Here is a 13,613-nt window from a genome sequence, read left to right on the forward strand (position 1 = left end):
AAACTACAAATCACTAAGAAAAAGGCCAAGCCCTAGCTGGTTTGGCTCAGTGGATAGAGCGTCGGCCTGTGGACTGAAGGGTCCCAGGTGCGATTCCCGGTCAGGGCACATGCCTGGGTTGCGGGCTCGATCCCCAGTGTGGGGCATGCAGGAGGCAGCCAATCAATGATTCTCTCTCATCATTGATGTTTCTATCTCTCTCTCCCTCTCCCTACCTCTCTGAAATCAATAAAAAAAATATATATTTTTTAAAAAGGCCAAAATGTCCAATAGGAAAAGGATTTGGCCCAGCCAGTATGGCTCAGTGGTTGAGCATGGACCTATGAACCAGGAGGTGTGGGTTCGATTCCTGATCAGGGCACTTGCCCCTGTTGTGGGCTCGATCCCCAGTAGGGGGCATGCAAGAGGCAGCCAATCAATGATTCTCATCATTGATTTTCTCTCCCTCTCCCTTACTCTCTGAAATCAATAAAAATATATTTAAAAAGAATAAAAGAACAAAGGATTTGAATAAATAATTTGCAGAAGAAAGCAAATGACCAACAAACATGAGAAACTACTAATTCCAGCATCAGTCAAATAGTCAAGTAAAGCATTCTTTACCCAACAGATTACAAATTTTTTTTTTTTAAAGAATTAGTGTGACACCTTGGCCAGGTAGCTCAGTTGGTTAGAGCATCATCCCCTTAGGCCAGTGATGGCGAACCTATGACACGCATGTCAGAGGTGACACGCAAACTCATTTTTTGGGTTGATTTTTCTTTGTTAAATGGCATTTAAATATATAAAATAAATATCAAAAATATAAGGCTTTGTGTTACTATGGTTGCAAATATCAAAAAATTTCTATATGTGACACGGCACCAGAGTTAAGTTAGGGTTTTTCAAAATGCTGACATGCCGAGCTCAAAAGGTTCACCATCACTGCCTTAGGCCAAAGTAGTGGGTTTGATCTTCAGTCAGGGCACATCCAAGAAGCAACCAATTAATGCATAAATAAGTGGAACAACAAATCAGTGTTCCTCTCTCTCTTTCTCTCCTTCCCTCTCTTTCTCTAAAATCAGTAATAGTAATAAAAATAAAAAAAGAATTAGTGAGTTGCCTGCAGGTAGGTGTTGGGACGTGGGGGTGTGGGGGGTGCATCCTTTCCCTATCGCAAGGGCCTGGTTTCAGAGCTGGGCTCCACTGCCCGGGAGCACCCCACTTCCCCCATCGGTAGGGTCAGGTGCACCGAGGGCAGGGGATGGGGATGACCAAGCACTGAGGGACTTTGGGGGCCAGGACCCACTTGGCCTTCTGCGGGTTCCAGGCTGTGGTTCCAGGCCACGGGCAAGAGATGGGGGCTAGTAACCGTTTTGGCCCTTTTGAGGTCTGAGGAAAGGTGCAGCCCAGCAGGGACCCAGCACTCCTGGGAGGATGGTGCGCATCTTGGCCAGTGGGGAAATCATGCAGGATGACGGTCCCCCTGCCCCACCGCGCAGTGGCACCCCGCGGCAGAGCTTGCTCAATAGGGGCCTTGGTGCCCCCCTCGGGGGTCCTGGTCTCCGGAAGCAGCAGCAGCAGCAGCAGCGGGGAGCCAGGCTAGGTGCTGCTCAGTCCCCCTTCAATGACCTCAACCCGCAGCTGGTGAACATGGGCTTCCCCCAGTGGCATCGCGGGCACCAGGCCTGGAGCCCGTGACCTCCATCCTGCTCCTCTTCCTGCTCATGATGCTCGGCGTGCGTGGGCTCCTGCTGGTGGGCCTCCTCTACCTGGTGTCCCCCCTGAGTCAGTGGTGACAGGGGGTGTGAGAGCAGGCACATGGGGAGGGGAACCTCGTGGTGGCCTGAAGGTGTGCTCAGAGAGCGCTGTTTCCACGCTGTGTTAAGCTGGGTGCAGTGGGAGCCTCTAGTCCAGTAGTCCCAGAGTATCGGGTGGATCCCTTCACTCCCTTGAGATGTTTTGCGGGTAGTATCGGGCCTGCATTAAGCACAAGCAGGAAAAGGATTCCCTCCCATCCTCTGGCAACCCTCTTATGCCAGAAGACAGGCTCGGCTTGGCGCCGAGACGTTCTCATGCCTCTGGAGCCCCTGCTGATTTCCCCTGTGACCAGGAACAGGCCGTGGGCTTAGGGCCGGTGGGAAAAGTTTCCAGACTTTTATAGCCCTGGTTTTATTGGCTACCTTTTATTTGTGGCGGGTGGTATTGGCATTCTATTTATTGTGGTGGTGTTTTCAATGCATAAATTTAGTAAACATGGAAAAAATAATGTTTGGGAACATCTTCTTTTATCTGTTTCAAATTTAGTGAGAGTGGGGGGAGATGGGCTAATTTTAAAGTGTGAGTATAAATTTGTGCAACTTTTCTGGAAACCGTTTGTTGCCGATGAGTTTGGGTTCTTGACTCCTAATGCAAAATAATTTAGCTCAGATGGGGTGGGCCAGTGGTTGAGCATCGACCCGTGCACCAAGAGGTCTCTAATTCAAGTCCATTCTGGGGTCAGGGCACATGGTCAATTCATAGCAAGGGGATGCGGGAGGCAGCCTAGATGCTGATGTTTCTCTCTCATCGACGTTTCTACCTCTCTCTCCCGCCTCCTTCCTCTCTCTCTAAAATCAGTAAAAACATATTTTTAAAAAAGAATTTAGACCAGGGACACTGACAAAAGCAAAGGTAGATTGACTGAGGCCCTGCAGAGGGTGAGAACAATGAGGTAGCTTCTCAGGTTCTGCACCAGAATGAGGACTTAGGGGTCTGTATTCCCTGGGAATACAGCAGTTGCTGGGGTTAAGCAATCGGGGTGTAGGTGGCTGGCTTTTTCCTTTTGTAGGACACAGTATTCGGAAACTGACACCCGGCATATGTCAGCAGAGCCAAGCGTCCTGGGATCGTACAGCACTGACTAGGGGGCGCAGGACTTTCCCAACTAGGTTTGAGTTTGTCTTTGGGGTTTGTGGCTTGGCTTTCTTTTTTTTTCTTTCTTCTTTTTTTTAAATATATTTTTTATTGATTAAGATATTACATATGTGTACCCTCTACCCCCCCCCCCCCCGCTCATCCCCTCACCCCCCCGTTGTCCGTGTCCATTGGTTAGGCCTATATGCTTGCATATAAGTCCTTTGGTTGATCCTTCCCCCTTGCCCCCACCCTCCCCTACCTTCCCTCCAAGGCCCGACAGTCCCATCAATGCCTCTCCGTCTCTGGATCAGTCCTTGTTCATCAGTTTATGTTGTTCATTATATTCCACAAATGAGTGAGATCCTGTGGTATTCATCCGCTCTCCAGTTCCATCCATGCTGTGGCAAATGGTAAGAGTTCCTTTTTCTTCTTCCTCTTCTTAAAGAATACCTTTCAGCATTTCATATAATGCTGGTTTGGTGGTGATGAACTCCTTTAGCTTTTTCTTATCCGTGAAGCTCTTTATCTGACCTTCCATTCTGAATGATAGCTTTGCTGGATAAAGTAATCTTGGGTGCAGGTTCTTGCTGTTCATCACTTTGAATATTTCTTGCCACTCTCTTCTGGCCTGCATGGTTTCTTTGTTCTTTTTTTAAAAAATTTCTTTATTGATTAAAGTATTACATCTGTGTCCTTATCCCCCCATTACCCTCCCCCCCCCCACTTTAGATCTGAAAACAAACTTAAAGGAAGTCCGGGGAGCCCTGGCTGGTGTGGCTCAGTGACAGAGCACCGGCCCGCGGACTGAAGGGCCCCGGGTTCAGTCCCGGTCAAGGGCACGTATGTTGGTTGCAGGCTCGATCCCTGGTCCTGGTCAGGGTGTGGGGAAGGCAACCAATCGATGTGTCTCTCTCACATCGGTGTTTTTTTCTTCCTGTCTCTTCCCCTCCCTTCCACTTTCTCTAAAAATAAATTAATGGAAAAATATCCTCTGGTGAGGATTAACAACAATAAAAAATAAATAAAAAGAAGAAGTCAGGGTAGTTACCGGACCATTGTTTTATAGCTACCTATTAATAACTGCCTTAGTCCCAGCAGGGCATAACTCGATGGAGCAATTTGTTCCGGTAGGACCTGACTCAATTGAGCAATTTTGGGGAACATATTATTTTGTCTGTTTCAAATTTAGCAGCAACCATCCTAATTTTCAATGCAAATCCCTTTGACTCAGCAATCTTCCTTCTACGAAATTTATTCAAATGTCCAAACACTTTTATACAGGACATTCATAGTGATGACATATATAGGTTATGAAATATCCATATAATGAAATATTATGCAGCCATTAACAAGAATTACCTATGCCGAACCGGTTTGGCTCAGTGGATGGAGCGTCGGCCTGCGGACTCAAGGGTCCCAGGTTTGATTCCAGTCAAGGGCATGTACCTTGGTTGCGGGCACATCCCCAGTGGGGGGTGTGCAGGAGGCAGCTGATCGATCTCTCTCATCGATGTTTCTAACTCTCTGTCCCTCTCCCTTCCTCTCTGTAAAAAATCAATAAAATATATTTTAAAAAAAGAAAGAAAAAAAAAAGAATTACCTATATGCCCCGGCTGGTGTGGTTCAGTTGTTTGGCATCAACCTATGAACCAGGAGGTCACGGGTTGATTCCTGGTCGTTTTGTCCAATGTTGTTCCGTTGTAATGATAAGAAAAAAAATTATTCATATATATATACTAAAGGCCTGGTGCAGGAAATAGAGTCAGAAACATCGATGAGAGAGAAACATTGATCAGCCGCCTCCTGCACACCTCCCACTGGGGATGTGCTGGCAACCAAGGCACATGCCCTTGACTGGGAATAGAACCCGAGACCCTTCAGTCCAAGCGCTGACACTCTAACCACTGAGCAAACTGGCCAGGGCTCAGCTGACAGTCTTTATGTCGTGTCTTGGTGTGGGGCCTCTGGGTTCATCTTGTTTGGGACTTTCTGCACTCCCTGGACTTGTATGTCGATTTCCTTCCCAAATAGCCAGGCCACTTCCCACATTGTGCCTCCTTTTGTTTTAGAGATCTCAGGTTGATTTCAATAACTGACCATCTAGGCTGCTTGTTTTCTTCTATTTTCTCTACTCTCACTTTAAATTCCTGCTTTTACTTTTAAATTCACCAATAAAGAATGAGCCTGCAAAAACCCCAGACCCCTTGCCCGAGCTGGTTTGGTTCAGTGGATAGAGCGTTGGCCTGCGAACTGGAAGGTCCTGGGTAAGATTGTGGTCAAGGGCACATGCCCGGCTTGCGAGCTCAATCCCCAGTAGGGGGCATGCAGGAGGCACCCAATCTATGATTTTCTCTCATCATTGATGTTTCTATCGCTCTCTCCCTTTCCCTTCCTCTCTGAAATCAATAAAAATATATTAAAAACAAAACAAACAAACAAAAACCCAGACCCACACTTTCGACCCTAATAAAAGCAGAAACTCAGGCCTGTGCACTTTCTCTTTACCTGTGACCTTGCTGCATGGCTCCAGGTGTGCTGTGTAATTTCCAGGTCCTGTAAATAATAAACCTTGATTTTTTTTCAAAGTTTCTTTATGGTTATTGCTGAGGTGCATCTTGCAATCATAATAAGAATCACAAGGGCTGGTCCAGCCAATAGCATGGATTATTAATAGGCTGAGACCAGCACAAAACACTTTGGCATAGTTGCAGGATTGCATGATTGCCCTTGCAATTAACTGAGGGGAATGCCCTTTACCTGCAACTTGCTTACTAACCACCTAACTCGGGTGGATAGCACCGTCAGGGAAAGGAGCACAGCTTGCTGGCGGGGTCTGTTTCACTTTCATATATTGCCTCTGTCTGTATTGCCTATAGTATCCAGCCCTAAAGCCATGGTTTCACCATAGCTGGTTTGGCTCAGTGGATAGAGCGTCGGCCTGCAGACTAAAGGGTCCCAGGTTCAATTCCAGTCAAGGGCACATGCTTGGGTTTTGGGCTCGAGCCCCAGTAGGGGATGTGCAGAAGGCAGCCGATCAATGATTCTCTCTCATCATGGATGTGTCTATCTTCCTCTTCCTCTCCCCTCCTTTCTGGGATCAATAAAATATATTTTTTAACAATTAAAAATAAAGTCATGGTTTCCATAATAATCCAACGACCTCCCCAGAGCAGCGTAATCAAGGCCATGTGTCCTAATGAGAAGAATAGACCCCTAGTTATATGACTATTCATGAGGGTAAATGTCATTCACACCTCAAGGCTAAGGAGAGCTAAGGACCTGGAATGCATGGCCAGGCTAGTGTCACCGCCCAAGTAGAGGCTCTGGGCTAAAGACACAAGGGAAAGCTTGCAGCAGGAGAGGAGGATGGTGACCGCTGTACTCAGATTACGTGCCCTAATCAGGAAGAGTGAAATAGCCTTGCAACTAGAAACCAATGGCACCACCCTCTGGCACAAACTGGTTCAGTGGGTGCAGCCATTTTCCCAGGAAGCCTCCCCCAGCCCTACCCCCCACTCGTTGTTCATGGGGTCCCTGCCTCTTGTAGCTGTGGGGTGTCTGGGCCTGCCCCTGTAAGATGGAGGTGTCACAGGTCTGAGTTAATGTTGTTAAGTGTTTAATACAGTAACTCCCCTCCTCCTCCTCCTCCTCCTCCTCCTCCTCCTCCTCCTCCTCCTCCTCTTCTCTTTGCAAATGACATCTAGCCTGTCTTCTGGGAATGCCTACTCCATGGGGGCTGCAAATGGCAGGTGGTGGATCAAAGGCTGCTGGTGTCTGGAGAAGAAATGCTGGCAGACATGTCTGAAGGCGGTGAGAGGTCTTGTGTGGTCAAGGAAGCCCAGGAAATGGGATGCGCGTGCTGATACGGAAGTTCCTGGTAGAAGGGCATGTGAGGTGTTGACAGGCTGACATTTCAACAGTGTATGCCTTTCTCCCAGTGTTCGGCCCACAGAGCCAGGAGGGCCAGCCTCGGAGGTCACTGCCACTGTGGTCTGACATTTGCCGCATCCCCGGAGCGTCCTTGTGTCCATGCACGTCTCCTCTTTTCAATGTAACTGACATGGAACGTAGCTCACAGGATATAATCGTTCATGCTTTCATAGGACTTGTAGTTACATTACTTCAATCAATCCATTGGGGGAAAAACTTCTGTTGACAATTTTTGTTTGGAAAAAATGCTTGCTTAATCTACTGGGCCATTTTCAGGATGCAGAGCTAAATCCCTATCTGCAGGTTGGGGACTTTTTAAAAAAAATATGTTTCTCATTTATTTATTTTTTTTAATTTTTTTTTATTGATTTCAGAGAGGAATGGAGAGAGTGAGAGAGATAGAAACATCAATGATGAGAGAGAATCATTGATCGGCTGCTCCTGCACGCCCTCTACCGGGGATCAAGCCCGCAACCTGGGCATTTGCCCTTGACCAGAATCAAACCCGGGATCCTTCAGTCCACAGTCCAACGCTCTGTCCACTGAGCCAAACTGGCTAGGACGGGGACTTTTTCTTTGAGACGAGAGAGCACTGACTGTCACACCAGGCATGGCCACTAGGGGGCAAACAAGAGCAGCAACTAGGGAAGGGCCTAAGAATTTTCATTAGGAGCAGGACCCAAGGAGAGAAGGAAGAAGGAGGCAGCTAAGGCTCCTCGTCACCAGAAAGCCGGAAAACCTCCCGGGCCATGGAGATTGAAACTGTCTTGCTTCTGAAACCTGTCCCTGGGTGTTAACTGCAGGGTGGTGAGCCCTGAGCCCACAAACACTCCTTAAGTCCTAGCCTGCCCCTTGGTGGGGTTGGCTCTGGACCGACTGATGCCATAGTGCCCCCGGCCTGCCCGGTTCCCCTCAGGATCACCTGCCACGTGCTCTGCTGGAGCCTGACCCCAGGTTACCCTTTGCATGCTGCACCGACTCTTCCCGTCCTGGCTTCCTTTATCTCTAGAATCTGTGCAAGTCATAACAAAAGGACAGCAGAATGGAATCCAGTGTTTTCCCCTGACTAGCAACCAACTCAGCATCTGATGACAACATCTAGCTCTGCCTTCCCCACTGGGTGCAGCCTTGGAAGAATCCAGGTGCCTCCCTCCTTGCCAAGGGGTGGGCATGTGACCCGGCCAGGCCAGCCAGCCTCTGCTTCCTGGGAACCAAAATCTTGAGAGTGACAGAACAGGGTTACAGCTGATTTCTCCCGACAGCAACATCCTGTAAAGTGTGTCTGATGGTTCCTGCTACCTGGATTTCCAAAGTGTCTTGCTTCTTTGCTCTAATCGTGACCCGGCTGTTCAGCACTATTATGTTAATTACACTTCCAGAGCCTCCAAACAAATTATTTTTAAAAAGAGGAAGAGGCAGTGTGAGGGCTGCTGCACAGTTAGCAGAGCCACGATCCAGGCGGCAGCGCACATTCCAAGCTCTCTGCCACCGCGACCCGCCCTCCCCCCCGCCTGCCAGCCAGAGGCGGCCTGAGCCCAGCCCATCGCCCCAGCAGTAGTGCCATGACCTGGTGGTGGAACGCCTACCTCAACAACCTCACAGCAGATGGGACCTCTCAGGATGCGGCCATGTGGGCCATCAGGACTCGCCCTCTGTCTGGGCTGCCATCCCCTGGAAAACCTTCATCAACATCACGCCAGCTGAGGTTGTGGTTCTAGTTGGCAAAGACCGGGTCAAGTGTTTTTTCTGAATGGGCTGACAGTTGGGGATCAGAAATGACCTGTGATCTGGGACTCACTGCTGCAGGATGGGGAATGTATCATGTATATTCTTCGTTCCAAGAGCATCTGTGGACCCCCCCACCTTCACCATCATTATTACCATGACTGCCAAGATGCTAGTCCTGCTGATGGGCAAAAAAGGTGCCCATGGTGGTATGATCAACAAGAAATGTTATGCAATGATCTCCCACCTCCAGTTCCCAGTACTGACTTCGCCTTTCCCTTCCCAATCCCACCCCCCCACACACACACACACTGCTTCTGAACTCATCTCCTTTCCATATACATACATACACCATGTTTATTTGGGGGGGGGGGCCGTTACCCCACACCCCTTATTACTTCCCAAAGCACACGGGCTGAGGGCCAGGGCTGGATAGGCAGACACCTTTTCCAACCCCACCTGTGTGTAGTTGGAAAACTTTTTTTTTTCTGAATAAAGAAGTTTCCACTAAAAAAAGACAGCCAGAATTTGTTTCTTTTCCTTGCAAACAGAGATTGCTCAGTGACACAGATGGGCTGAATCTAACAAGGTGACATTATATAGAGGGATAGTTGAATGGGCCTAAAAGTGGGTCCACAACCACCTGTACGTGGGCCAGATGGTGGAAATGGAGCCAGGCAGGAGCAGAATGTGAGGTGAGAACTTGGGGCTCTCAGGAACAAGACAACAGGAGCCAGCAAGGCAGTGAAAGTGCCATTTCTAGCCCAGTTATGGCTTCATTCATGGGGCCTGTGCCCCATTTGGACAAGCCAGGTTATACTCACGTGGTGTCCTGTGGAATGCTCAGGAAGGCCACCACGGGGAGAATCTGGAAATCCCACCAATGGGGAGGAAATTGGAGGAGCAGAGTTGTTCAACCTTTAGTGGAGAAGGCTTGCTGCCTTAAAATGTTGCTTTCTCAGTCATCTGACAGTTATTCCTGGCACTTAAGTCACTGCTAGATAAGGCAAGGCATATTCTCCTTCAGAGAACTAGCAGTCTGATCCCCCAATGGGGGAAGGACAGGGCTCTGTGACAGTGTGTGCTCTGGGTGGGGAGTGGGCTGCCTGGAGGAGGGGGTACCTAAGGGGAGTCAAAAGGATGTATAGGCCCTAACCGGTTTGGCTCAGTGGATAGAGTATCGGCCTGTCGTCTGAAGGGTCCCAGGTTCGATTCCAGTCAAGGGCATGTACCCAGTAGGGGTTGTGTAGGAGGCAGCTGATCGATGTTTCTCTCTCATTGATGTTTCTAACTCTCTATCCCTCTCCCTTCCCCTCTGTAAAAAATCAATAAAATATGTATTCTTTAAAAAGGATGTATAGGAAGGAATTACTCTAGCACATTGGTAGGTTAGGTGGGCATGGGATTGGGGCCTTCTAGGCAAGGACAGTAGCAGGTGCCAGGGCTCTATGGGAGGGGGGGGGCGGCATACTGTCTTGCATGGAATGGGGAACGAGTGTGAGGGAGCTGGCACCAGATCACAAACACAGATGTTATGCCAAGGGAACCATTGGAGGTTTTTAAGTAGAAAAGTGACAAAATGAGATTTGCATTTTTAAAAGATCACTATGGGTAAAGATTTGGTAGCAGAGGGAGACTAGAACATATAAGACAAGTTAGTTAGTTGGAATAGTCTGAGAAGGAAAGGGGTCTAGGCTGCTGGGTGACAGTGGGGACAGGGAAGGAGTTGAGGGGAGGGTAACTGGGGTGGTAGAATAAGGAGGAGAGGAAAAGAAGAGGTCACAGAAAACGTCATTCACCAGGGAAGACATTTAGTGGTGAAAGTGGCAGCTGGTCTTCCAAAAGAGCCATCCTGGCCGTGGCAACAGAAACTTGGGCTGCCAAATGCCACTTTGTCAGGACAGCCAGACTGTGTCTGGTTTTCAGAGACTGGCGCACAGTAACCAAACCCATAAGGGACTGCCTTAAAGTTCCAAATACCAATGTGTTAACTCCCGGTAGAGAATCAAACTTGAAAAAAATCAAAACAGATCTTTCCAGAGGGACCAGACTACATGTGCCAGTCAACAGGCGCCTCTACCCAGGCATCAAGGGCCCTGAGGCTGGAAGGGTCATCAGAAGTCGCCACAGGAGACGCAACGAAGGTGTGTGGGTGGGTGTGTGGGGAGACATAAGGCCATTCATGACGACCATGAGCTAATTTCTGGCAAGGACTATTGCCCACTGATGTACCCACGCTGCCTGAGTGCATGTTTTCTGTGGCACCTAGAAAACCCAGGTGTCCAGACCAACCATCACAGCGGCCTGGCACTGGAGGGGGGCCCGACTAAGAGACACTGCCTGATGCTACTCTCATTGTCACCCCCGAGCCCTGTCGGCCACAGGGAGCTCCCGCAGGGCCCCCCTCCCTTATTTGATCTAGAGAAATTAAAAATGGACACTTGCCAAGAGAGGCTTTTGTAGTATAATTTAAACATTTACATGTAACAAATTAACACATTTTATTTGCGCTATTTCACGGTGCTACTCACAGGATAATTACATGGGCCTGCCTTTCTCATGGTTCAGAAAGACCTTATCCATTTCTCCTCTGTTCTGGTAACTCCTTTCATCATCTCATGCTTCAAAATTCAGTTCCTTGTGCTGGCTGGTGTGACTCAGTTGGTTGAACATTGTCCCATGCACGGAAAGGTTACTGGTTTGATTCCTGGTCAGGGCACACATCTGGGTTGCTGGTTTGATCTCCAGTCCTAGTGTGTACAGTGAGCAACTGGCTTCTTTGGATTCTGGACAGCATTTTTCTCTAAGGCTCCCCTGGCCCTCTCTAAGGCCCTGTCTGACCCTCACTTTAGACAGCATTGCTTCTTTGTTTTTTATTGATGTCGTGTTTTTTGTTGTTTTGGGGGTTTTTTTGGTTAATCCTCGCCCGAGGATATTTTTTCCATTGATTTTTAGGGAGAGTGGAAGACAGAAGGAAAGACAGGGAGAAACATCCATGTAAGAGAAACACATCAATTGGTTGCCTCCTGCATGAGCCCTGACCAGGGCCCAGGCCAGGGAGGAGCCTGCAAACGAGGTTATCTGCCCTTGACTGGAATCGAACCCGGGATCCTTTGGTCTGCAGCCCAATGCTCTATCCACTGAGCCAAACCGGCTAGGGCCAGCATCCCTTCTTTGTAGTGAAATTTCTCTCCACCTTCAAGCTCAGCTCAACCGCAACCTGGACACACCACAAAAAGCTCAAAGCCACTTACATTTTCTCACTTGATCCTACCAGCACCTTTTGGGTAGATATTATTACTTCATTTTTCACAGACAAGGAAACAGAGGCCAGAAATGATTTCATAGCTGAGCAAACTGAGGCAGAAAGGGACTTGGCTAAAGTCTCGCCGTGAGATGGACATAATCACAGCTTCTACTTCGGCACTATGAACCCCTTTAGTTGTGACATGAATGCTGCTTTGACTTTCAGAGTTGGCCTGTGAGAAGTGACAACGCAAGACAGACAGTGGCTTTCCCTCCTGCTCTCTCCTCCCTTCCTCTTCATGTTCCTAAACACCATCAGCAGTTTAGAAGACGTGATTGGCCACTTGTGGGGAGGAAGCACAGGCTTTGGGTGTAAGCTGTTGCCAGATTGCCGTTTCAATGAGGAAGCCACGTGCAATCACGTCTCTCACAGAGGCTGTGCAGAAACTGGGGGGTGAAGAAACCACTACAGCTTCCGAGCGCTTCCCAAAGCTTCTCAAGAAAACTTACTGAGCGCATATCCCAGGGTAGGACAACACTGTCATTACTGCCAATACTTTTCATTCCTGAGCCCATGGCAGACATAGCCAAGGGATCCAGGACTCCTTTCTACCAGGCCAGAGAAATAGCCCATCTCAATGCAGCAATCCAGGCAACTGCAATCAATTAACTGGAGTTGGTGCACGCCATCAAACCTATTTAATATTTCATGTTATTGCATACCAGCCCTGCTGCTAGGAGATGCAGAGGTGGATAAAATATCATCTCTGCCCTCAAATCTGGAGGTAGGATATGGACATGGGTTGAGAGGAGACAAACCTGTAAACACATATTTATAACCAGGTTAAGTACAAATGTATGGGGTTAAGTGTATGAACACAGTATTGTGGAAACACATATGATGCAATAACGAATTCTGCCTAGAAGTATGACACAGAGGTGGGTCTTGAAGAATGAATAGGAATTGAATAGGCCAAGCAAGGTGGGAAGGGTATTCCTGGCAAAGGGACTAACATATACTAATCTTGGGATCCAGGAAACTGGGACAGGTATGAGGAGATAGCCGATACTCAGAGTGGGAAGGACCATTTTCCTGCATCTCTCTAAAACCACAGATACATCATCATAAGGTGTGGTGAGGACTGAATAAGATAATGTGTGTAATGACCTTATATAGTGCCTGGTAATAAAGTCAGCTCTCACTGATATCTCCAGAATACTAGGGGGCATGAAATTGATCTTTAGCAGTTGAATCAGAATAGGTGTGAACTAGTGGAACATCATCTGACTTAAAACATTTTTATATGCTCCATGATAAAAAGACAAGTTTATATTAGAAGAGTTGGAAATATATATATACTAAAGGTGCACTCAGGGTGGAGGGGGGATCCCCTCAGCCTGGCCTGTGCCCTCTCGCAGTCTGGGAGCCCATCAGTCGGATATCCTTAGCACTGCCACCGAGGCAGGAGAGGCTCCTGACACTGCCGCTGCACTGGCCAGCCATGAGCCCGGCTTCTGGCTGAGTGGTGCTCCCCCTGTGGGAGCACACTGACCACCAGAGGGCAGCTCCTGCACTGAGCGTCTGCCCCCTGGTGGTCAGTGCATGTCATAGCAACCAGTCGTTCCTCTGTTCAGCCAATTTGCATATTAGCCTTTTATTATATAAGATAATTCTAAGATTTCAGCTGGGTACTCCTCCATCACTGTAGCTGACCTAACTGGGCCAAACTTTTGTGTAGGTGGTGGAGAGGGGAGGGAGCCAACCCATGGTTCCTCATGTTTCATGTGGAATTTCCTATCTTTAGGAAGACCACAAGGTGGCAATGGTCCTATGA

At 48.4% G+C, this 13,613-nt stretch overlaps 2 pseudogenes across 2 annotated transcripts; both read left to right on the forward strand.

Moving 5' to 3' along the window:
- Positions 1–1,416: 1,416 nt before the first annotated feature.
- Positions 1,417–1,778, forward strand: LOC308531836 (protein FAM241B-like; annotated as a pseudogene). The gene has a single exon. The product of its transcript is annotated as a protein FAM241B-like (transcript).
- Positions 1,779–8,369: 6,591 nt separating this feature from the next.
- Positions 8,370–8,951, forward strand: LOC308531837 (profilin-1-like; annotated as a pseudogene). Its single transcript has 2 exons — positions 8,370–8,791; positions 8,940–8,951. The product of its transcript is annotated as a profilin-1-like (transcript).
- The last annotated feature ends 4,662 nt before the right edge of the window (positions 8,952–13,613 follow it).

Source organism: Myotis nattereri (assembly GCF_964212035.1).
Source record: "Myotis nattereri genome assembly, chromosome: 16".
NCBI lineage: Eukaryota > Metazoa > Chordata > Mammalia > Chiroptera > Vespertilionidae > Myotis > Myotis nattereri.